The 24,233-nt window shown below is 45.7% G+C and overlaps 1 protein-coding gene across 1 annotated transcript in view; it reads right to left on the reverse strand.

Moving 5' to 3' along the window:
• Positions 1-1,065, reverse strand: part of Basp1 (brain abundant membrane attached signal protein 1) — a 48,412-nt gene extending 47,347 nt beyond the window's left edge. The window contains exon 1 of the mRNA XM_090332104.1: positions 863-1,065. The gene's annotated coding sequence lies outside the window, so the exon portion shown is untranslated. The remainder of the gene's footprint in view (positions 1-862) is intronic.
• Between the last annotated feature and the right edge of the window lie 23,168 nt (positions 1,066-24,233).

The following is a 24,233-nucleotide window of genomic DNA, read 5'->3' on the forward strand; positions in this document are numbered from 1 at the left end:
GGCCCCCTCCCCGCTCCTCTCCACCCCTCCCATCCCTCCCCAGGCTGGGCCCCAAATCCGAGACGCAGGGAGGGGGACCACAGGCTAGACGGAAAGCCGCCCCTCCGGGGAGACGCTGCCCTGGGAACCCCGAGTTCCAAGGCTCCCCCACACCAGGACCGCCGAACCCCACGGGTCAAGGAAATCCAGCTGCCAACCCCAAAGTCCACCCTCGCCCTTCGGATGGGACTCGCTTCCCCGGGCCCCTCCTCGCCTCACCCCCGCCCACCCCGCCCCCACCCTCCATCTTTGAACGCTGCGTCCCGACTCTCACCGAGCGCCTTCTTCCCGGTGGAAATCGCTCCACTGACAGAGACGCGCGGCTCGGCCCACGGCACCCGCGCCCCTGGGGCTCAGGGCGGTTCCAGGGGTTCGCGTTCCGCCCCTCCTCAGTCCCAACCTTTCTTCGAGACCCCTCCCGCCCAACACCGATCCCCAGCCCTGGCCCCCGCCGCCCCACCCCACGGGTGACCGAAGCCGCCCATCTCGGTGTGCCTCCACCACCCGACTCCCACAGCGCCGCCGAGCCCGCGCTGGGGGCCCCCGGTGGGCGCCGTCTAATCCCAGGGAAGAACGCGGGGGCTCCAGGGGTGGGGCGGGAGCTCGGGGACCCCAGCTCCTCCCGGGGCTTCGGAGGTGGGGCGGAGGCTTCGGAGACCCGGGCTCGGGGAAAGGCTTCGAGAGTGGAAGCGAGGTTTCGGGGACCCGGCTCCCAGGGGTTCCGGGGATGGGGCGATGGCTCCGGGACCCTGGCTCTCCGGAGCTCCGGGGGTGTGGGGTGGAGGCTTCGGGGGCCTCGGGACTGCCAGGCGCGCGTCCTTACCGGCTCTGGGTGCCGGTGCCGCCCCTGGGTGCGCTCGGAGCCGCCGAGGGGTCCGGATCGCTGGCTGCTTCGGCCCGGTGCCTGGCCGCAGGCGGAGGCGCTCTCCCGGCTCGACGGCGGAGCCCGGAGCGAGGAGGATCAGGAGCGCTGCCGCCGCCGCCGTCGCCGCTGCCGCTACTGCCGCCGCCGCCGCCGCTGCAGCCTCTGCATTTCTCGGGCTCCCGCCCCCCTCCCCTTCCTGCCAGCGCCCTCCCCCTGCCGCCCGCCCGCCCCGCCCCGCCCCGCCCCGCCCCGCGCAGACCCCGCCCCGCGCGCCGCCGCCGCGTCCCCGGCCCCCACTCCCGCTGCCCCGAGCCCCCATCCTCCGGCGCGGCCTCCCCGCCCCCCTCACCCCTCCAGCCGGGCACCCAGCCTCCCCTCGGGGTCTCGCACGGCCCCCTCCCCTCCACTACCCCGCCCGCCGGGGCAGCCCGCGGACTCGGAGCGCGCGCCCCTTTCCCTCTCCCCCGGCTCCCTCCCCCTCTTCTCTCTTCTCTCGCCCCCCTCTTTTCCGCCAGTCCCTCCCCCCTCCCTCTCTCTGTCTCGCTCCATTATTTGGAAGGCTAGAGTGAGAACTGCGGGGGCTCCCTCCACTCTCGAAGGACTGGAGAGGGGGGGGTCCCCGCCCAGGCCGCCCTTCTCGGCGCCCCAGTCCGCCGAGTCCTGGGCGTCGGGGTGAGATTCCGCTACCCTGGGGCGAGCAGAGGTTGGGGTGCCCCGGTGGAGCCCACGTCGACGGGTTTAGGGTGACTCCGAGGTCTGGCGCGTCTGGAACGGCGCCTGGGCGGACGGGACGCGCAACCTGGGGCGGCGCCCGCACCCGCCCTCCACCCGCGTCCGCGCCGCGGGGCTCGGCAGCGGGGCAGCGCGACGGCTGCGGCCCGCGGAGGACGCCCGAGGAGCGGGAGGGCCCCTCGGGAAGGAGAGCACCCGGGAGGGGCGGCGGGCTCTGGCGGCTGCGCCCATCTCCGGGCCCGCGGCCCCGGGCTCCCGGGCGGGCTGGCACCGGAGCTGGGAGCTGGGTTCTCCGCGCCCACCGGCCGGCCAGAGGAAAATGCACAAATAAAACAGAAACAAGGACTGGGTGACTGCGTGTGCCACCGCAGCTGCTCCTCCAGACAAAAGCCCCTCTGCCGCCCCGGGCCCCCGCGGGGACCCCGGGAACCCGCGTTCGTGGCGCGCGGGCGCTCTCTGGCGGCGAGTGGGCTGATTTCACGGCCTCCCGCGACCCCGCGGAGAGACCCTGCTCTCCTGACGTGGATCGGCTCGGCCTCCAGGATCGGGGGACGAGGAGGGGGTGCTCGCAAGGACGACGCCAGAGCACGCGCTCCTGTCGTCCACGGTGGGGGGGGGGGAGGTAAGCTGCCTTAGACAGGAAATCAATTTCCTTGAACTTGAGATCAATCCAAACCACCATGACAACCCCGTGCTCCCCGGACCACGCTGCAGCAGAAATCGACTTCCCAATGGGATGTGTGTGGAAACTGCCAGAAAGGTTCACATGTTAATCAAAGGATGGTAAAGGGGGAAAATGAGTTGGTTTGGTTTCTTCTGTCTCGATCTGGATCTCTGGCTCTCTGCCTTCCTTGCTCCTTCCCTTTCCTCTCATTCTGTCATGTCTAACCATCTGAATGAAATGAAACGAGAAATGATTACAATACAAAAACAGGAAAGCAAATTATGAGTTGCGATTGCCTCTAGAGAATTTTACTTGTTTGAATGTCTATCTCCTTTATGACAAAATGAAGCCTAGGACACTATGGAGGTTTCGAAGCCTATTTGAGACTGGGTAGTTGACGCCCTAACATGAGTTGTGACAGTTAGCAATGCCTCCTCGGCCCTCCGGAGCCACTCCACTCCAGCATGAAAATTTAGATTGTAAAATATTTAACTTTATGTAACTTTTAGAGATGAATATTTGTAATTCTGTGTTCAAAATATTTACTGACTTTGTTAGGAGTTATTCATTTACCAATCAGATTTTTTTTTATCTTTTTTTTTTTTTTTTTGCCAGTCCTGGGCTTGAGCTCAGGGCCTGAGCACTGTCCTTGGACTTTCTCAAGGCTAGCACTCTACCACTTGAGCCTCAGCACCACTTCCAGCTTTTTGCTATGTATGTGGGGTACTTGAGGAATCGAACCCGGGTCTTCGTGCATGCTAGACAAGCACTCTACCACTAGGCAAAACTCCCGGCCCCTCAGATTTTTTTTTTAATCCCAGTGATCACCTTAAAATTAGTTAATTCATGTTCCCATGTTATTGTGTTCGCACAATAAGCCTGTGGTGTTTTCTTCTATAGTTTTCTTTTCCAAATCAAAAAAATCCAAACAAGGTAAAGAGTAATGAGTGATTCCTTCAGTGCTTCTGGGTAAATTTTCATGAAGAGCAAACAAGCTTTTCAGAGGTGTGATTGGAATATAGATCCCAGGGTTACCATGGCAACTGGGGCCGAAGAGAACCACGGGTCTCCTCTTCATGCTGTTTTTAGTCTTGTTTTCAGTAGTTCCTTTAATATCTTATCTATAGAGTATGAGCTCTTGAAAATTCCTGTAAAGTATATCCTAAGAGAACTAGAGAATAAACATTTGTAGCTCTAGATTTTTTTTTTAAGAAATGAGCCTTACCTCTTATACATGCCATTAAACTGCCTATAGACGAAGGAGCTTGCAAGTATGTATTTACATACAAATTCTGGTCATTTTAATCAGCTTCTCTGGTTACATTCATGGAAGGAGACTACATTCCAAGTAGAATTGACTATATTTTCAATAAACAAAGCCTGGACCTGCTTAGAAACTGCAGTTTTTATTACTTTCATAACTTGCTGCAGTGAATCTGATCCTGCATGGCAAGTTTATCTATCTGAAAGATAACTTATTCCCTGAGTGATGATTTTTAGTGAATGGCTTTCCCACAGAATGGCTGGCAACATAAGGAACTCCTTGTCACTTCATTTTCACCTCTTCATATGGTGTCTGTGGTGTTGTCTAAGGCACCTACCTGCAGTGGGATGTTTCTATAGACCTCATTCCACTCATCAGCCTCACCTGTGCTTCCTTTCCCTGCCTATCCCCCCCCCCCCCCCCCCCCCCGCCCTCCCATATCACAGAGACCTAACATCTGCCTGGTCTCCCATACTTTCCCCCCTACCTAGTAAAATGATCACTGAGATCTCAAAAGACAGAAGGATATGCAGAAAGCAAAGCTTGGGGACAGTGGCCCTCCAGCTCCTTAACACCTTTTGACTTTATTCTACTTCTGTCACTGAATTAACTCCACTCTTCAGAGACCCAACCAGTGTTTTGTTTTGTTTTGTTTGGTTTGGGGTTTTTTTGTTTTTGTTTTTTTTGCCAGTCCTGGGCTTGAACTCAGGGCCTGAGCACTGTCCTTGGACTTTTTCAAGGCAAGAGCTCTACCACTTGAGCCTCAGCACCATTTCCGGCTTTTTTCTACGTATGTGGTACCGAGGAATTGAACCTGGGTCTTCATGCATGCTAGGCAAGCACTCTACCACTAGGCCAAACGCCCAGCCCACCAACCAGTATTTTTGACAGTGTGTTCAGTTCTGCTGGTAAGTTTTGGGTTGGAGGATCATTTCACTGTAATTTGTTTTCCAAATCTTGCCTCCAAATGCAAGAGAAAGGCCAGTTCCTGTTGCCATGAAAATATTGCCACCTTTTTCTCATTAGACACAGCAGTTTCTCGTCACAGGAGAATACTGATAAACCATTGCTTTATCTTTCTCATTAGTACAACCTCACCCTTCACTAAGCCAAGCAAAAGGACTTGCTTTGTTTAGTCATGGTTCCCTTCTAGGGAAGGGCAGAGGTATGACTAGAGGCCATCTAGCAATCCCAGGAGACATTTCGGTTGTCACTGTGGGAGCAGGAGGGGTGAAGAAGAAAGATGCTAGCTACAGGGCAGAGACCAGAGAACAATGCTCAACAACCTACACAGGCCCACAACCAACAATGAGCTGACCCAAAACACCAGCAATGCTGGTCATGGTGAGATTGAGAGGTCTGATGGCAATGAGTATATCAAGCACCCCGTTCCCACCTATCTGTGTAGCCACAGAGGCCTTTGCCAGCTCCACAGTGCTCCCCTGGAAAAAGACACAGAAAAGCAGGGAGGAGGATTGGGGCCCCAAGGGATTAGGATACAATCTCTGAATCTTTGGTTACATCCGATACCTAGACCCCTCCCCCCGCTTAAGTCCTTCAAAGAACAAGTTACTTTACAATGGTACAAAATTATATTCCAGGACAGTTTTTCATGGAAGCACATTTGGTTGTGACAAGGGATGAGAGTGGTCCTCTACTTTGGAATAAACGAGATCGTAGAGGTTTCGGTGTTCAATAGTATGAGCACTAAATACAGCTCTCATGCCTGGGTACCATCTGCTTTTACTCTCAGGTAGGCCCCCAGGTTGTCATCACTAAAATAGTGTCATTTCAACTCCAACACAAGGAATGGTACCCAAAATAAATTGGCAAGTTCACAATCAAAGTACCAAGCAGAATGATGCAAAGGATCCTAGTTGTTATCACAAATAAACTAGGAGTATTGCTCTGCCGACCATTACACCGTCCCATGTAACTACTGTCTAAGCTCAACATCTGCCTACCTTGGCTTGGTAGATTGAGTAAGTGAGAGATTGATTTGGGTGCCAGTCCTGGGGCTTGAACCAGAATGGCCTGAGCATTATCCCTGAGCTGTTTACTCAAGGCTGGCACTTTGCCACTAGAGCCCACCAGCATTTTTGGTGGTTAATTGGATGTAAGAGTCTCACGGACTTTTCTGCCCTCTTAACCTCGATCCCCAATGACTCATACCTATAACGCTAGCTACTCAGGAGGCTAAAATCTGAGGCTGGCAGTCTGAAGCCAGCCTGGGTAGGAAACTCTGAGATTCTTATCACCAATTAATTTTCAACAAGCCAGAAGGAGGCCACATCTAAAATATCCTAGCCCATAATAAATTATACAAAACTCTAGGCAATCACACAGTGAGACCAAAATGGGGTACTCTTAGAAGAGGAACAGACAAGCACAGTGCCTCTCGCATCTGATCACATTAAGCATTTATCTAAATGAACTCCAAGAAACGACGTTTTTGTTTTCTTATTGCCCTGTTTTTTTTTTTTTTTAAAAAAGATGTCTTTAGGAGTTATAAGGGGAGGCACAGAAATGGCAGGACAAAGGGTAAACACCTTTGTGGAACACCCTTGACTATGTTGAAAATGAACCATACAATTTGTATGTGCTGATGCAAGGGAAAGACTGGGAGTCTGCCCAGGAAGAGGTGACATTGTCTAAAAAGAAATCCACCCTGACATACAACTGTCATTGCTCTGTACATCATCTTTATAGTGATAACTTTTAAAGCATTTTAAAATTAGACAGACGTAGAGCTGTGGCTCAAGTGGTAAGAGCAAAACAGCACAGGCACCGAGCCCCCAGGTCCTGAGCTGAAGCTGAGGGGAAAAAAAATAATCAGAGCAAAGGGCACATAGCTACAACTAAAGACTTCAAGTGACATGCAAGGATCATGCAGGAATGTCACACTGAGCTTCCTGGACACCAAGAAAAAGAATATTCCAGCCTATTTAGCTTCTATTATCTAATAAAGAAAAATGTCATCATTGTGTCAAGAAGGAAAAATCTCCCTAGCAGTTAACTCTGCATGGGCTTCACTAATACATCCCCTCTAAGAAAGGGATAATGAGTTTCTTAAAAGATAATTTTTTCATAAAATGTTTTACTGGAGATACAGAAATATTCTATTATCAATCATCAAAATGCACAAAGCAGTTAGTTTGGAATTCTACTAAACTATTTTTCTATAAAAGGGAAGATGATGCTACCCAAACAGGCAAGGCTATGCAGGCGTCCACAATGGACGGAGGTGAAGGGGAGAGGCAGGATGCTCTCTGTGTACCACGTAAGGTAACTTCCAAGGGGAAATCAAGTCTCTAAATATGGTGCCCGCTGTGCTGCCTACATCTAAGCAGAGCATTTCAAAGTGGGCACCCCACATCCCAGATGGATTACAGACAGAGATTAGGGAGTTCTTCACACCCCTCTTCTAAAAATCCCTTTTTCTCTGGGGGATCAAACCCAAGGCCTTAAGCATGTCAAGAGCTCCACACTGAGTTACCTCCCCAGCACTCACCAGGATCCCCTTAGTAAATGCTAGACACTTCTGTGAACCTAAACAAGTACTGCAGATCAAACATTGGCTGATCAAGATGAGTAATACTCAAAATCTGCAATGTTGACTTGAAACCCAAAGCCTTCCTACAACTCTTTAAAGTTAATATGTGAGGCCAGGAGCATGGTCTAGTGGTAGAATGCCTGTCTAGCATGCACGGAGCTCTGGGTTTGATTCCTCGGTACCACATACACAGAAAAAGCTGGAAGAGGTGCTGTGGCTCAAGTGGTAGTGCACTAACCTTGAGGAAAGTGCTCAGGCCCTGAATTCAAGCCCCCAGACTGGGGAGGAGAAAAAAGATAATATGTGATTTTCTTTTTTGTTAGCTGTGGGACTTGAACTCTGGGTCTGGGCATTATCCCTGAGCTCTTCAGCTCAAGGCTACCACCCCACCCCTTGAGCCACAGGGCCACTTTTGGTTTTCTGGTGGTTAATTGGAGATAAAAGTCTCATGAACTTCAGTGCCCCAGATGACTTTGAACTGTGATCCTCAGATCTCAGCCTCCTGAGTAGCTAAGATTACAGGTGTGGGCCACTACACCCAACTAATATGTGAATTTTAAAATTCACTTCGAAATATGCTGCACATACTCTGGTTTCTCTTCAGATTATATAAATCTTTCACCTTTTTTAAATGTGCTGCACTAGACTAGCCAATAATGATCATAATAATGTTAAATTGTATTTCAAAGGCTGCCATTCTTCACTTTTCTTCCTCCTCCTCTTTCCTTCTTCCTCCTCCTCCTCCTTCTTTCCTCCTCCTTCTTCCCCTTCTCCATCTTAATTTGATATCATGGTTTATATTCCAGTCCTGTGGAGAAAGATTCACCTATTACTGCCTGGAAATGTACTATGAGTCTTACAACCCCCCCCCCTTTTTGTGCCATCCTAGGGCTTGAATTCAGGGTGTGAGCTCTGTCCTTGAGCTCTTTGGTGCTCAAGGCCTAGTGCTCTACCACTTGAACCACAGCCCCCTTCCAGTTTTTTGATGGTTATTGTGGAGATAAGAATCTCACAGGCCTTCCTGCCCAGATTGGAATTGAGCTTCGATCCTCAGGTCGAAGTAGCTAGGATGACAGGTGGGTGACACCACTACTGGCTGGCCCACTTCTTCACCGTGTCTGTTTAAATTCGCTTCAAGTGCCCAAAAATTGCTGAGTGGATTCCCCAGATGCCAGAAACACCAAAAACAGAAGAGGCAACCTGGGCCAGAAGGAACTTCCAGGGCCATGGCGATCTATTCACCAGCACGATGGACTGACTGCCAGTGACCTGATAGGTCCCCAGAACTTTGAGAGGGGATTAGGAGGAGAGGATGGGGCTCCCTTCCAGGTGGGACATGCTGAGGACCCCCACCAACAGGTCACCGGAGAACCCAGTGTCTCCAAGGGTTGAAAACAGCACGGTAGACCTAAAAGACACATGTAACAACTGATAGAAGCGGTTACAGTACTATGTAGGGCATGCGAGCGCACGCGCACGCACACACACAGACACACACACACACACACACACACACACACACACACACACACACACACACCACACACACCCTTGTTGGGCATTGTATTTCTTAATGTTAACAGAGAACTCAAAAGTACTGGTATTTTTTTTTCAAGAACAATAAAAAACTAAGGTTAAGCATAGAATGGAGGAACTTATTATCATCAGGAGCAACAGAGAACAAAAGTTTTCTCAGACGGTCAAGCTGTGAGTTTTTTAGTCACTGGAGACTGTGAGATTTCTGTTTCTATTAACCAGCCAGCCCTTCCATTATGACAGAAAGATAAATAAATATGGCCTTTTGTTTTTCCAGTATAACATTGTTTACAAAAGCACTGTAGGGTCAGCTTTGATATAGGGTTAAGCTCGCCCATTTTTTATCTACATAGTAATTTCTTCTCGATTAAAAAAAAATCACCTCTTAAATACAATTAAAATCAATTTGAAACTCCATTTTCTAGACTCTACTTGAGTTTGAACTCAGGGCCTTCTACTGCCTAATCAAGGGCTCTACTATTTAGACCCTGACCCAGTGTTTTTCTATCGCTTTATTTTTTACATACAGTATTGTTTCTCCTACCTCTACCAACCAAGTGGCTGAGACTACAGGTATGTGCCACCATATCCAGACCCTCAAATTTCTTTGACAGGCATTATTTTATTTACCTCAGGAAATTATATGAAGGTCATCAGAAAGTGGGGAGCTTCCTAATCTTTTTAACATGCTACATAGAGAACTTTATGTGACCATTCCTATATGCTCTAAGTATTACCTTCTTTTTACTAAGCTAAGCTATACACATTACTTTACTGAGTCAAATTCTTTCAGGTGTGTTTTTCACCCATTAAAAGCATTTATGACTTCCTGACATGGAATGTAATAAAAAAAATTTAATTTAGTCCCAATTTCCATTACAGGAAATGTCCATCCCCTTTCAAAGCTCCTTTTATTTCAATCTCATAAATTTCACCTTCTCCCAGGAATCAAATTGTAATTGGGACTATCAGCCAGTCTAGTCTGGAATTATCTCCTTGTGGAGAAGCAATATAGTAGAAAGAAAGAAAGAAAGAAAGAAAGAAAGAAAGAAAGAAAGAAAGAAAGAAAGAAAGAAAGAAAGAAAGAAAGAAAGAAAGAAAGGAAGGGAGAGAGAGAGAGAGAGAGAAAGAAAAGGAAAGAATGAAAGAAAAGGAAAGAAAGAAAGAAAAGTCAAATCCCCCAACCAAATGAGACAGAACTATAACACAGTTTAAGAGAAAGTGAGTATAACCAATACCAGACTTGGCACAGGAAATTGGTCTGAAAGAAACATTTTAAAATATTACATATTCAAATGCTCTCCCCTCATGATAAGGACATCAAGTGAATCCTGGCTAAATAAAGAGATGTCACCTCATTCCCCTTTGCCTTCAATTAATTCCTGATGGCAGTATATGATTTTTGTGTCTGGGATTAAATCTTACTGTCCAATAAATGTTGAGAACCCCTGGAACATTCAGGCTTAACATTCAGTTGAAACAACAAGTGACGGGCTTTTAAAAGTCACTGTTCATTATGGAATGAAAGGAATCCTACTGCACTGCTGGTGGGATTGTAAGCTAGTTCAGCCACTCTGGAAAGCAGTGTGGAGGTGTCTTAAAGAACTGAAAATGGACCTTCCCTTCGATCCCGCCATACCACTCCTGGGCATCTATCCTGAACATCATAACCAGGACATGATAAGGACACCTGCTCAGCTATGTTCATCTCTGCACTATTCACAATAGCCAGGCGATGGAAGTAATCCAGATGCACTACTACAGATGAATGGATACAGAAAAAAAATATATATACATATATATAGATATACATATATATACACACACAATGGAATTCTACATAGCCAGCAGACAAGATAAAATAATGGCATTTGTAGGGAAGTGGATGAATCTACAGCCAATCATGTTGAAGGAGACAAGTCAAGACCAAAGGAACAAAAGGTTCATGGTATCCTTACTATGTGGCTATTAGATCCAAACAGTACAAGAGCGAGGACTCAATATTTGCATACCCAATGCTATGGACATGGTAATGGAAATATAAACACAATTCCATAGACATAAAAATCTATGACTCTAGACACATAATGTTTTTATTAAATAGATTAATATGTATCTATGACATACAAACCCTCAGCTTAATTTTAATTATGTTCTAATAAGTGCCAGTGATTGTATATAGAGAGTCCCTTCTTGAATACTTGTTTGTTAAATATGTCATTTGAAATATGGTGTAAGAATCAGCTAATAAATTCTTTAATAAAAAATATATCAGCACCTTACCAATAATGAAAAAACTCACTGTTCAACACTGAACACCAAGATATCTGGGTTGATGGTCCACCTCGTTTGATAATGAGAATTATTTAATGCCGACCAATCACCTTGTTCTTTCTGTGGCTAAAGCAACTAATTAGAACATTATATTCCAAAGGCCACTGCTACTTCAATGGATCCCTGAAGCATAGAGGTCATTGTCCTCTCTAGAATAGCCCAACTCCTTCATTTTACAAACTGGGAATCAAAGTACACCATGGTTCAAGAATCAGCCTGCGAGTGAGTGGGATAGTGCCGTCCATTCAGTGCCCTTTCTGCTCCTGTTTTCTGTGGACGGAATTCCCCCTCCATCAGGACAGGCTGGGCCAGTAACTTCTAGAGGTTGGGGGAGCCAGCAACTGACAGGTCGGTGAGGCTCTGTGAGGGGTGAGGCCATTTTCAGACAGTAAGTGCTGTCTGAGGAGCGGATGGCTCGGGCAAATAGTCCCAAGAGCTTTGGGGGAAAAGGCCCCTGAGAGTTGAGTGGCAGGTGCTTTTCAGGCAGGGAATAAGCATTCTGTCCCCGCCCAGCCCAGAGGGTCAGGCGCAGTGAGGTCAGTCCAACCCCGCGCTGACCAGCAGCTTGAGACATGGACAGAGAGGGACATTTTGCAAAGATTCCAGTGCAGTGGAGGCAGGAGGACTGTGGACAGTGAATACAGACAAAACTTTGAAAAGTTTTGCCCTGCAGCAAGAAGCAGAAATATGAAACATTATTAGACATGTTGAGATGAAGGAAGGTTTTTGATTTGCTTTTTTTTTTCAGTCCCAGGCATTGAAACTAGGTCTTCTCAAGTGGTTCTTGAGTCACTGCTCCTGCTCCAACTTTCTGGTTTTACTTTTGTTGGTGGTGTCGTGTGTGTGTGTGTGTGTGTGTGTGTGTGTGTGTGTGTGTGTATGCCTGCCCACACATGGGGCTCTTGAGGACCCCCATTCTTCGTGTCTATGTGGGAGGAGGCAACGGTTTCTAGAAGACCAGCCTCCCCTTTCCTATTCTCTGACCTTTTCCAGGGCTTCACTGTAATCCTTGCTTCTTTCTCTATCCCACCCGCTCTCTCTGCTTTGCATGTCCTTCTTAACAAACACCCATGCCCCGTGAACCTTCATTAACAACAAAACAAAGCAAAACAAACCTAGCTGGGAACCAGTGCCTCTTGTCTGTAATGCTACCTTCTCAGGAGGTTGAGATCTGAGGCCTCAGATTTGAAGCCATCCCTGGCAAAGTCAGTGAGACCCTTGTCTTCAATTAACCACCTCAAGAGCCCTTAAGGCACCCAGGCACAGAGGCACCTTACAGAAGGAAAAGTGCACCCCATTGCCAGCATCAACTTATATCTACAAATTCTTCTCTGTTTCAAACACTGTTGTAAGCTCAGTGCCTACAGCAGGTCTGGCATACGCTAGGAGGGGCATAAGCATCTATTGAAGGCAAGCATTTCAGTTTTTCCATTTTGATTTTCCAAATAACCACAAGATGGCAGACTCACTCAAAATATCAGCAGGTCGTTTATTTGGTTAATATTCCTGGTATAATTGCTAGAAGAGGATTGTCTTTTCTATGACCATACTAATAAATTAGAAAGCAAATCATCATATTAGGATGTGCATGCCCTTGTTTGTCTCATGACAGATAAAACTAGGAAACCACAAACAAAAAATAACATTAAAAAAAAGAGTAGGAACACAAGAACTAAACTTCTGATGATGTGAACATTTTCTCCCCTTAAAAGAACAATGCTTTCATCGATCAAGACACAATGCATTCATACACTACAACTCCTTTGTACAAGTACTTAAAAATAATATTTTTAAGCGAACAATGCTTACTGCTTAAGCTCAGCTATGGCTTCTATATGACAAATTTCAAAGTCACAAGACTAGCATAAACCACTAGAGATTCGCCAGAGCAAACCGCAGTCTTTCTGAAACAACCTAAGTTCCCTGAAATTCAGATTGTTTTAACTGAATTTCATTTATATTTTTAAAAAGATTATAACCTAGGAAATTTGTGGTAAAATCTAAATCTATTGTATGCCAGGATCCAGGTTTGTTCCCACTAAAATAACAACAAAAAGGCTTGAATTGTAATTACTAAGAATTTATAAGAATTTGAAAAGGATCTGAAATAAAATTACTGAGGAGAAGAAAGAGAAAGAGAAAGAAGGAAGAGGAAAGGAATTGCACTTTTTGAAAACAAATCTTTGTATTGTCATTTTTTAATTTTTCTTTCCTAATTATAACAATACCATACATATGAAATGTTTTTTTCTTTTCTCTTTTTTTAAAGAAATGACAGAAGATTTGCCTGATTAAGACTTCCAACTAGAGTTGTGTTTCTCTGCCTTTACAAATAAACATGTTGATGGAATTCTATGCTGCTGTCAGAAAGAATGATGTCTCCCCATTTGTAAGGAAATGTAGACTTAGAAAAAATTATATTAAGTGAAGTAAGCCAGACTCAAAGGAACTTAGGCTCAATGGTTTCCCTCATTTGTCATAATCAGTAGAAACCTTGGGCTCTCCTAGCAGAGATTTACAATAGAGCAAAACCTGGATACATAAGGCCATATAGGATGATGCTAAATGAAAGGACCTCCAGGATATAGAACAAAAGCCATATAATGAGTGATTGTTGTCCTCAATGTACTGTTATCTCTCATCTCTTTTGCTGTCCCTTGGTTATCTAATATTGTTACAGTATTTTACCTTGTTATCTGATATATTTTATATATGCTTATTTGGTTATTTGAAATCGGACAGGGAAGGGGAGAAAACATTCTGAGGGGTAGGGGTTGGTGGAGGGAAATGGGGACCAAGACATGAGAAAGGGTATCAATGTTTGTGAGGTAATGCACCTTCTATCTGGTGAACATAATGTAACCCCTCTATTAATGACAATAAAAATATATGAAAAAATCAAATAAACATGTTGTTCTTAAATTGTAATAACTAGTGTTTTGAGGTTTTGGGGAGGGTGGTTGGACCAGTATTGAGGTTTGAACACAGGACCTGGACTAGCTTTAGCACTCAAGGCTGATGTTATACTACTTGAGCCACGTTTCTACTTCTGGTTTCTTGCTGGCTTATTGGAGATAAGAGTCAGATTCGTCTGTCAAGGTGTCTTTTGGGCATTAGAATATTATGGCCTAGACTAGGAGTATGGCCTAGTGGTAGAATACTTGCCTAGCATGCACGAAGCCCTGGGTTCAAGTCCTCAATACCACATACACACAGAAATGGCAGTATGGCTCAAGTAGCACAGCACTAGCCTTGAGCAAAAAGTGTTCAAGGACAGTGCCCAGGCTTGAAGTTCAAGCCCCAGGAATGGCAAAAAATGTACCTTCAAATAAAAGGTAGAGTTGAGAGTAAAGAAAAGCTCAGAAAATAAAATAGTTACTCTAAATCCGGCAGAGGCTCTTAAGAAAAGAAATGCTGTCTTTTGTTTTAGGTCAAGGGTACTAATATAACTCCACTGGGGGAGGGAGCGGGAGTGATGTCTGTGTGTTACTTGTAGCTCAGAGAGTGGGTTAGGTGTGACAAGAACCAGGACTGGCAGCCAGGCACACTCACTCTCTGAGGCGTATGTCCTGGTTCAGGTGCAGCGTGTGTGGCTCATATGCAGTGCTGACCATGCTTTCCTCTGCCTCCTTTGCCTATTGGAGATTAGTTGGCAACTCTGGACCATGAGAAAATCTGTCCAAGTGGCGTTAAGTCTTTTCCAGTTATAAACCACTGGTTCTAAGAGGGCACCCAAGGTTGGCGCTCTACCGCTTGAACCACACCTCCATCACGTTTCTAAGGATCTGGAGGGTTCCTTAGTGAGAGGCTGCAGAATCTTTTCTGAGGTCTGGAGTGGAGACATATTTCCTTCTGTCCAGATTGACTCACAGAAATTCAGTGTTGACCCGGGGGCCTGTACTCCCTCACCCTCCTCAGCAAGCTCACGCAGGGAGGTCTCTCTCCCTCCCATGACAGAGCCCCCGCAGTTCTGCTTTCAAAGGAGTTCCTTATGGAGGTGTTCCCACATCAACCCATAGCACGTGACATTTGGGGGACTCAGTTCTCACCACCATCCTAATGTACCTCCACAGACAGCGTGACGAATGCTCCCTTATTCCGTGGCAAAGGAAAGAAACGTGATGAATAGAATGCATGTGCATATGTACTGTACATTTCTACCTTCATATATGTGACATATGTACAAAACATGTTCTCCCTGAGAAGAAACAACCCTTCTCCACAATTAGATCCTACCTTTTATAAATCAAGTTGTTCTTCATTTTAGAAACTAACAGTGATCGATGGTGGTGGTGCTTTAATCATTCATTCATTTGCTTCTATATCAAGGCTTGGGACAGGTCAGTGATGGTTATTTCATTAAAACATTCCCGGCTGTTTGCCTTGTTGGTGAATTGCCATGCCTAAGTTCTGTAATACCGTTACAATGATGTTCCAGAAGCTTGGGGAGCCTTCCAAAACTGTTTTCCACACAAGACACTCTTCCTCACATCCCTAGACTCTGTTGCCTATGCTGACCTGAAAACTACAGGGCACAGCGATGGCCTTGACCTTCACCTCTAGCTCAGTGGTGGACCAGAAGGAGAGTTCACACTGGACAAGTAGAGAGAGACCCTGCTTTTAGCCAGCCCAGCAGGGCTGAAGTCAGAGGCAGAGCTGCTTTATGCCAAGCAATAAGGAAATAAATGGCTTTCACCAGGCCACCTATTGCTCCTGGTCAAGCTACTTGTCAAAATAGATGTCAAACTCAAATTAATTCATGTCCTTACGTGCTCTTACTTTTATTAATTATAATAGTCTTAGTTTTATAGTTTAGAATTATAGTTTCCCCATTTTGTTCCTGGAGATAAGCACACAAATATACAAATAAATGTATATGTAATAGATATAATATCTAAATAATATATACTTAGATATACATTAACATAGATGATGGAGTTGATAGAGTATAAGCATATAAACATAAGTGTGATATAAATTTAGATATATCATGTTAATCTCTATCAAATATCCTTAAGGTGATTTCCTCATGTGTTCATCTTATCACAACTCCTTTCATTTCAATCTCTTCTCTCCTGAGTTGAGGTAGAGAAAATATCTAGAAAGTTGCCTGTAAACAACTAGAGAATTTACACCATTTTGTTCTATGTTAAGCTAAACCTTAAATGGAAAAAAAGTACAATAAGTTAAGGATTCACTAGAGAAAAACATTTAAGTTTGTTGGAATGTGGTCTAACAAATAATAACCATTTCTGTGAAAAGTAATTGATGGGATGTGGTATATCATTACATCGCCACTAGGGGACACTGTGGTCCAAGCACTCCAGAATGGCCTCAAAACCCTTCATCAATTTGTGTAAACTCAGGACATTATATATATATATTGCCAAAAGTGTTTCTTCAAAATGGAGCGCTATTATTTCTCAGATCTGATGCAGCAAAAACATGCACAGGCACTTTTTGCTTTAAAAAAACATTTTCTGGCAGCAGTGACTAAAAGTTGCTGCCTGAAGCATTGAGCATTGACCCCAAACTAAGGTCAATAAGCATGTGCACAGGAAAGCTGGCCACCACAAGAACGTGAACAAGACATCAGTGCAAGACAACACAAGGGATCCTAAATGTCAGCAGTGGCTGGGCTGAACACATAACACATTCGTCTCCTTCCCCAGTTTTTCTCAGCCCACACCCCTGCTCAGGTTCCCATAGAAGGAATTCAGACAACTCCTTTTTTTTTTTTGCCAGTCCTGGGCTCAAGCTCAGGGACAGCTCCCAGGCCCTGAGTTCAAGCCCCATGACCAAGGGGGAAAAAAGGTCAGAGACATGTTCTGATCAGCTGAGAAGTAGTTCCTCCTCTATCCCATTAAACTCGTCACTTTTTAATGTATTTGATTTTTTTCTATTCAATTAATTGTAAATGTCTTAGACTGTGTGCTGATGAACACACAGGGACTTGGAAACGGCCTGTGGGATGTGTGCAAGAGGCCCCAGCCTAACCAGAATTATGGTGCCCCTCATTTTCAGAGACCATCCCACTGAAGCAGCCATAGAGACCCTACCAACAGGAGAACTTGCCAGAGCCTGGGGCTTTGGGCCAATCACATTTCTTTCCACTCAACCAGTACTGAAGATTGACTCAACACTCCTACACACGCTGAAATCTTCACCACCAGCCTTCCTCACTGGGGAGGAGAGATTTTGTCAGAGGGCGTCATGTGTGAGTCGTCTGGAAGGAGAGAGAAAGATGCAGAGAGAAGCCCATAGAAAGCCGGGGGTGGAGATTGGGTTGATGCATCTACAAGCCAAGGGACATCAAGGACAGGTGACAGACACTGGAGAATAGGAGAGAAGCATGGACACCCCCCCCCATACCCTCTAGAAGCTTCCAGAAAGAACCAAACCTGCTCACCTCTTAATTTCTTATTCTCAGCCTCTGAAATGGTAAGAAAACAAACCCCCATCTGTGGTACTTCACTACAGTCTGAGAAAATTTGCAGCTCAATTAAGAAAAAGTAAAAGAATTGCAGGACTGGCAAGAAATGAGAAACTTAAATGACAAGGTATCAATGATTTAGACTTTCTTTCTCTATTTTCTTTCTTGTACCCTTCTACTTTTTGCCTTTCTAGTCATCCTCAGCGTTTCTGCTTTTAAGATAATTCATTGGGTTTTTTAGATTTCTTTCTAAATGTACAACTCTTGGAATGACATATGATGAGCAACATGATATGGAGACATATCATATTGCTTTTTCCAGAGCATTTTGAGGTCCCTTCAAATAGCTAAAAATATCACCATCCAACAGCATCACAGAGGCCTCTCACAGTATTCCAGGTAAAGATTCCCAGACTCTTTATGATAGCTTGGAGGAAAGTTAAGAAAGGAAATTATTAATATCTCGGGGAATATAAAGACATTCAGCCCTTCAGTGAGTGAGAAAAGCTTGGGACACAAATTGTTAATTAAATTCTTTACATAATCATTTAAGTGTCACATGAGTATATGCTCTATTTGATTACCTGCCTATAAAGGAAGAATGAACAAATCATCCAAAGCCATGGCCGATGGGTGGTTTTCTTGGGGGACCAAGCACATTACTTCCTAAAAGCATTTTGGTCACAGGTAGGTGACATGCCTAATGGTATTCCAATAATATTACACTGGAACTGAAAAAAAATTTCCATTGCCTGGTATTTTTACTATACCTTGTGTGTGTGTGTGTGTGTGTGTGTGTGTTTGTGTGTGTGTGTGTGTGTGTGTGTGTGTGTGTTGCAATGTGGATACAAACAAATATCATTGAATTGCAACTACCACTGTAGTCAGAAAATGCTTTATCATCCTGCTGGATCGAAGTGACTCTTCAGTGTTCACCAAGGACAAATTCATGTACCTAACCAGGCATTTCCCAGAATGTACCCAGATATGCATTCTGATGGAAATCAGTTTGATGTTCATAAAACCTCCAACAAAATAATGCAGTTACACTGTTACATTCTGATTTTTACAGTACCTACAGGCATTTCTCCTTTCTTCCACTTCATTCTGCAAAAGAATGCCTCTACCTTGCAGGATTAAAAGAAACATCAAGTACTAGTCGAGCTAAATCTTCTCTCCCCATTTCCTGGCTCTACATATCTATGAGACAGGAAGGTCATGAGCTCCTTGCTGGGGCATCCGTGTACTTGGTCATTCAGAACTCCTTCAGTTGGAACATGCTGCCACTTGTCTCTCAAAGACAAGGCCAGCCAGATCCTGGGGTCCACACCTGTCATCCTACCTACTCAGGAGACTGGAATCTGAGGATCCCAGTTCAAAACCAGCCTGGACAGAAAAAAATTTGTGAGACTTTTAACTCCATTTGATTACCAAAAAGTCAGAGGTGGAAGAATGGCTCAAATGGCAGGGTGTCTGTCAGCTTTATACAGAAACCGCTATGAGATAGCACCACGACCCCGGTATGGGCTCAAATACTTTGTGTGGGGGTGAGGGGAGGTTATGGGGCTTGAACTCTGGGGCTGGACACTGTCCCTGAGCTCTTCAGCTCAAGGCTACTGCCCTACCCTTGATCCAAGCCCCACTTCCCATTTTCTAGAGGTTAATTGGAGATAAATGGAGATAAGAGTCTCAAGTCCTTTTGTGCCCCAGCTGGCTTTGAACCGTAACCCTCAGATCTCAGCCTCCTGAGAAGCTAGAATTACAAGAATGAGCCACTGAGCCTTCTAGTCCTTTTTTTAAAACTGTATTTTTTTTTTTATCTTTTCTTTTTGGTACTGGGGATCGAACCCAGGATGTTGCTCTTTCTAGGCAAGCACTTTGTCACTGAGGTACATCCCAGGCCTCAAATACTTTTCAAAGTGTAAAACAGAAGAATTTTAAAAGACAAAGGTCATCTTAGAGATTGAACCAAAGCCAGGAAACACCCTTAACAATGACCTCCTTGATAACAGAACCCTGTTCCTTGCTAAGCTTCAAACTGATCAGAATTTCTAAACGTCCTAAATAAAATTAAAAGGAAACCGAAGAAAGTAATTCAAAGTATGGAACTGCTGACTGTCCAACAACTCACAGATCCTCTGCCCTGACTCATCCAAGTTCAACACTCAGCTCCTGCACTGGAGACCCACTTCCGGCTTCTGGTTCCTCAGCCATTGAGTCATTGCCATTGTCTCCTCATCTTCCCTTCCCCACCCCATCACAGACAAGTCACCCCCTGAGATCAAGAGCATTATTGATCTCTGGCCACAGACATGAGTGGTGGTGGAGCATAATACTCCAACCTCATCACTAGAGTGGTAGGGAGTGGTTTAGCCTCATCCAGCCCCTTAGAATGAAAGAATTATGGCAAATATAACCACAGAACAGACATGACCCTCCCACAAAATGACTCAGACTCTGTTGATCCCAGGGAAAGCTAACCACCTGGCCAATGTAGCGGTGCCTGGATGAAGCTACAGAAAGAACTTGCTACATGGGAAGGAAGTTGGGCGGGAAGCAGGATCAGGAAGTGGTTGTTAGAAAGTGGGATAGGCCAGAGGTGAGGAACATGTCCCAGAAGATCAGACGTTAGGAACTTACTCACCCCAGAAATGGGCTGCCAAGTATCTAAATATTATGGAAGTTTCCCCAGAGAATAGTGAGTAAGGAGAAGAAAGGCAAGCAGTCCAAATGGGATGATAGTTAACTTTGACACCCTCAGGCCCGAAATGTGCTTTATGCTATGGAAGACTATTGAGCACATTTCAAGTAACATCAAAGTTCCACCAACTAGTGAGCACAAAGCCGGATTAGACTCCAACTTACCAAGATGGCATGAAGAATACTTAACGCTGTGTGCATACATGTGGGGCAGGGGCCAGGGCTAGGATTACTGAACAAGACAGACAGAGCCAGAGATCTTAATTGGAGAGTGCGACAGAGTCATCAAAATATCACATTCAGGACCACAAGGAGGACAAACGAAAATGCTCAGGAACTCAACAGAGCAGAGACAGGGTCCCCAAAGAAGCAAGAGTAATACACAGGCCCAGTGATCATGAACTCACCGTCAAATGCCTAGGCCCCAAACCCAATGGACACAATTTGAAATGGGAGAACTGGGAAGATTCCGAGTGGACAGAGTTCCATGAGGTGAGGCTAGAGAAGCGATTATCCACCAAGGAACAAGGACCCCCAGCAGCCACGAAGAATGAATGGCACAAAATCAAGAGTGTCAGGACTCCCTGGGAAGACCCACAGAGCAGGTGCAGTAGAAATTACCAGAGTTTGGGAGACCCTTGAAGAGGGTAAGATGGGACTCACCAGGTGTCGTGGGGGATAGAGCAACCTTATTTCCTGGTCTCCTGGGCTTCCAGGGTACTGGGATTCTCAGCCTGTGGCCAACTTGCAAGCCATGCATGAATGGGGTGGAGGAGGGAGGAGGAAGAAAGGGAGGAGGAGGAAGGAGTATGCCCCCGACCCCCACTACTGAGGATTGGGAGCTGCCAGTCTTCATAAGAGAATTAGGCGGTCTCAGAGACTGCTCCTGGTACCACGAGGTAATAATCTGTCTCAGGAAGTAATCTGCCTAACGGACATTCCTCTCTTCCCTGGAAAATCTAAAATGGAGAGCAATTTGCTCGCTGCATGGCTTTTTCTCTGCCTGATCAGGAGTTTTCCCCAAGAGCAAGGCTGCTTGGAGTAATTACGATGTTTAAAAACCCCAAACTATATTCATGGCCCCCCTAGGTAAAGTAGGAAATCTGAGGTGGCCTGGTAAGTAAATCTTAAGGTCACACTGCTTTGGGTCTAATTTTCTAATCTTCTGATGATCTACTTGGTCAGTTTTCTATTTTAAGAACTGTTGCAACCGGCCACTAACTGTATGTCATAAACTTGTTCAGCTGTCTGTACTCCTGAATTCTCCGGCTCCTGCAGGGCTGGATAATGTTAACACCATTTGCCAGGGTGTTTTCAAGATTCTAGGAAAACATTTTTTTTTAATTCTACAAAATTGATCTTGAATGTGATGTCATTCCTGCCTCTGTGTGGGTCTCCACGGTGGCTCCTGGAAGCTGAGAACAGTCTCGCAGCCAGGGTCCTGATCATTGGCTGCTGTTTCCATTTTCTTCTTATTATGGAAAGTCTCAAACTTGTCTCCACAGCAGGATGGAAGAAAGCACAAAGACACTCTGTCCCCATGGCTCACATTCAACCGGCAATAACCAACCCATTATGGAGACTACATAGTACTTGATGGAAAGAGAGGGAGAGAGGGGAGCAGAAAGTGAAGGAAGAAAAAAGGGAGGGAGAGTAGATGAGAAGAGACTGAGGGAGAGAGGGAGAGGAAAGCAGGGAAGGGAAGAGAGGAAATAAAGGAAGGAGACGTGGAAGGGAGAGAGAGAAGGAAAGAGGAAAGAAGGAAAGGAAGAGAAGAAGAGGAGGAAGGAAAATAGAAAGGGAGAGAAATTAAAAGACAGTCTAGCACTCCCTTCATTTGTCATCTTACCTGTCAACCACAATAAAAGTTCAATACAAATTACCTACATTTGGCTCAGCAAAAATTTTCCTAGGTTCTAAATTTCCATGAAGATTTTAGACTCCTCATTAAAAAGGAGTCTATCTTACGGCAACTTATAGTTTTGACCTTGTCTCTACAACAACAAAACTGATGGCTTGTGCCAAGCTCACATTTTTCTCCTTGGGGTTTTAACCTCATGTAGCAAATTCCGGTAAGAAGCTTAAAATGTTCCCAGCTAAGGCAATTCTGGTGTTAGTGGGAATGATGGGGGCAGAGCGTAGCAAGGTACAAAAAAAACATTGATTTTGGAAAACTCCAGCCAAGGAATAGAATTTTACATCACTGATTGCTTGTAGAGAAAGTCCCCAGAAGAGATCATTTTAGGATGACCCAGTGAAGACCACACTCCAGTATTCAGAACAGGCCACTTATTCTTGGTTAGAGACAGAATATTATTATGAACTTCTCAAATGATCCTCCTCCTCCTCTTTTTTTCTCTCTCCCTCCCTCAAGTCCATTTATATTATTTATTAACACTTCTTTGCACAAGCCTTGTTTTCTGTTAGCAGGTGAAAGCAACCAAAAAAACAAAAAACAAAGCAGAAACAGCGAGCACCAGTCTAATTTTAGCTCCAGATCCTGCCATGTCATTTGCTCTCAGGGTCACTTGAAACCTCCCATTATGAAATTTGGTGAACTCAATCACCTCAAAGTCCTGCCCACACCCACACAACTGCAAACATAGGTTTAGTGAGGCATGGGTCAGGGCCTGAGAACTTGGCCCACAGGACCAACACTTCCAGGTGGAGTCTTCCCTGGCACAAATGCTTGCAGTGGACATGTCCAACAAGAACACAGGCCTGCCAGAGGAGTGTGGATGCATGGTTTCTGTCAGTACAGGTGCACGCATGTGCACGCATGTGCACGCACACATACACACACACATGTACACGCTTCACCAAGGGCAGATGAGTCAGACATTTGAAGGATCAATGCCTGAGCAGGACCCTCACTGGCAAGACATCCTAACCTGGCCTTCACGGGCAAGTCAGATCTCTTGGGATGGCAGAGTTCCCATAAGGACCCACTGGGGACAAAATTACCTTCTTTGAGTGCCAGAGAAAAGAACACCCTCCCCAGAAAGAGTGGCTTAGCTTGTACTTCTCATGAACAAGAACTGAGCAGGCACTGAAGATCTAGAGCAATTTTGCTTCAGCTCTCAGGTAAGCAGAACTAGCACAGTTGGTTTTCGAAGGTCTGAGGATAGTGTTCAAGGCCCCGTGAACTATGAACACACAGCAGGGCTTTGGGTCTGCCATGGCCTATTCTGTCTGAACTACGTATGCCACAGACTCAGGTAAGAATTGTGAGAGCAGAAAAGCCTGACTGGGCAATTGGGATAGAGGTCTTGTTACACAGGGCTTCTGCACTGCTCACCCTGGGCCTGAGCAGCCCTGTGTGCAGACATTAGGCGTCACATCACCAAGGCTGTGAGCAGTCACACATGCAGACCTGGGCATCATGTCCTGGCCCATTCACCCTGGAAGAGTTGCAGGTGAACAGTGGACTGAATAGACCCCAGCAGTGTGTGCCAAACAGTGGGCATTCAGAGGGCTCAACGAGATCCCATGAAGATTGTGTAGAGTCTCTGATTGGGTCTGGAGAATGATATGGCGAGCTGGCTATCCAGTGATCTGGAGAGTCTCGTAGTTCTCTCCTAGGACACGTGACAGCCTCCAAGCTGTGTCCCCCCATGGCCCCCTCCTGTCTGGCAAGAGCTTACTTATGGGGACCCCCCTAAATCTTGTCATTTTCCTTCTCTGTGTTTGTGGATGCATTCTTTAAGACCACAGACACTACAACACCACATTTTGCCAAGTCACATAGAAAAGAAAAGAAATGGCATCCACATCCATTAAACCAAGCTGGGAAAATGAAGTCTTTACAAAGTTTATGCTGCTGACTAAATTAAGTTTTCTAGCAGATCAAGGACAAATAGCTGAGTCCCACCAACTATTTCCTTTGATCTCAAGGGTTAGAACTTCAAAGATGAGCCAGCAGGATCATGCAGGCTGGGGGGGTTGTGGGGGTCCGGGAGCTTGTTTAACAATAAGAAGGCTCCCTTTAAAAAAAAAAAAAAAAAAAAACACAGAGGCAAGATGTCAGAGAGCGTGCCCAGAGCAGCGGAACGCCTGCCCTGCTCAGCCTGCCTGGGCCAGGCTTTGGTATGAGGAATCTTAGGAAAACAGTGA

The sequence above is a fragment of the Megascapheus bottae genome, chromosome 4 (assembly GCF_031878675.1).
Source record: "Megascapheus bottae isolate mThoBot1 chromosome 4, mThoBot2.hap1, whole genome shotgun sequence".
NCBI lineage: Eukaryota > Metazoa > Chordata > Mammalia > Rodentia > Geomyidae > Megascapheus > Megascapheus bottae.